General features: G+C 34.8%; 1 protein-coding gene across 1 annotated transcript in view; it reads left to right on the top strand.

The window, feature by feature from the left end:
* Window positions 1-1,234: 1,234 nt before the first annotated feature.
* Window positions 1,235-1,677, top strand: part of add3a (adducin 3 (gamma) a) — a 152,979-nt gene continuing 152,536 nt past the window's right edge. Inside the window, exon 1 of the mRNA XM_014013491.1 lies at window positions 1,235-1,290. The gene's annotated coding sequence lies outside the window, so the exon portion shown is untranslated. The remainder of the gene's footprint in view (window positions 1,291-1,677) is intronic.

Below are 1,677 nucleotides of genomic sequence, written 5' to 3' on the forward strand. Positions count from 1 at the left end.
GATAATAAAGAGCTGTACAATCTCACTCCTGAATATTTTGGATAATTTATTAAGGGTTATTTGATGGAAAAGTTTTTGATTATTACCTAGAATATATTTCATAACTAATAATTCTGCAGAAGCGATCCTGTACATTGTTCAAATGTTGATCCAATGTGTTCTGTCTTCCACAACTCTGAGGAGACCATCACCCAGCGTTTCTGGGACTGTCCCTATACTCGGTTATTCTGGTAAAACATATTCTTGTTTGTGAAAAGGCAATTTGAAATTAACCTAACATTTAATTCTAAAATTACAGTTTTTTTTCTTTGTTTTTGTATGAATATTCCAAGTCAGGTTTTTGTTGTAAATTTAGTACTAATTATAGCTGAACTTCAAATCCACAGATGTAAATTTTCTAAACTAAAAAAAACAAAAACAAATTTACAGTATTTTATGCCTAGGCCTGTTTATCTTTCTATCTGTCCATTTTAAATTGCTGCACTAATGTGAAAGCCAACAAAACCACTTTGTAATGAATGTCAATAATAATCTGCTCCCGCTATAGCTTTATTTTGATTTATACTTGTGTTTTATATTCTTATGCCTGACATTCGATCAGGCTTGTTCTTGCAAGATTGTTTTTAATAAATAAAAGTGGGGGACACCCGCACAAAAAAACAGGACCTTTCATGTCCACTTGATGGCAGTACAGCATTAATGTAACAAACATTCACCCTGACACTTAATGTAAGTGTCATTAACTGAGTCTTTAAGTCAAATGAGAAATAGTAGATGTTCATGATCACAAATAGTAAGAAAAGCAGCTGCTTATGTTCCTGATTGTTTGTATTTTACGCAACTTTGCGAACGATATGTACGATATTTTCGCGTTAAAAAAACAAACTGTATTATTTACGTACACGTCTTTCTGAAAGTGTACTATGTTTTCTCCGTTCGTCTGAATCAGGTCAAACATAAAAATTCAGTTCGACAAACTGCCTGGATCGTGTAGACCTTTCAGGCGAGGGATTTGCGACAAACTGCATCTCCTGTGTCAATGAATGACACTTCACTTCCTGCCATATAGTGAGACCGTGTTTCCGCTTTAGCAGGTTTTGTAGATCTATACAGTATGTGCGCTGAACGCTCAGTCAGGTAGGAGCGGGACGGACACATCGTGGTGAGTGTAGATCTGTGAAAGTTGTCGTACACCGTGTGTTTTCATCGGAACCATAAAGGCAAATCCGAGGCCGGGCCGAGGGACGTGTGTGTGTCCGCAGATCCGTGAAAGGACGCTTCTTAAATCAGGTACTGACATAGTTTAATTTGGATGAAATAATTATACATTAACATTGTTTTACGCGTGTTGAAGGCCTTTTTAAATCGCGTATCACTAAAAACATACTCTGTCAGACAGTGACAGTAGGTACATGCATGGGTAACATTTTATTAACCTTTCGTAACATAAATGAATACATTCATGACCAATACAGTTTCTATTAAAAGTTGGTAAAACGTTCAAGACATCTAAAAATTTAACACACTACTCATGTGTATCTGGTTTATACCATCAATATGATTGTTTATACTTAAAGTTATTGTGTTTTTAAATATAGTTTACTTTTTCACACCGCCTAAAGAAGTTCAGCTCAGCCCTTCTCAAAAAAAAAAAAAAAAAAAAAAAAAAAAAAAAAA

The sequence above is a fragment of the Austrofundulus limnaeus genome, unplaced genomic scaffold, assembly GCF_001266775.1.
Source record: "Austrofundulus limnaeus strain Quisiro unplaced genomic scaffold, Austrofundulus_limnaeus-1.0 Scaffold102, whole genome shotgun sequence".
Taxonomy (NCBI): Eukaryota; Metazoa; Chordata; class Actinopteri; order Cyprinodontiformes; family Rivulidae; genus Austrofundulus; species Austrofundulus limnaeus.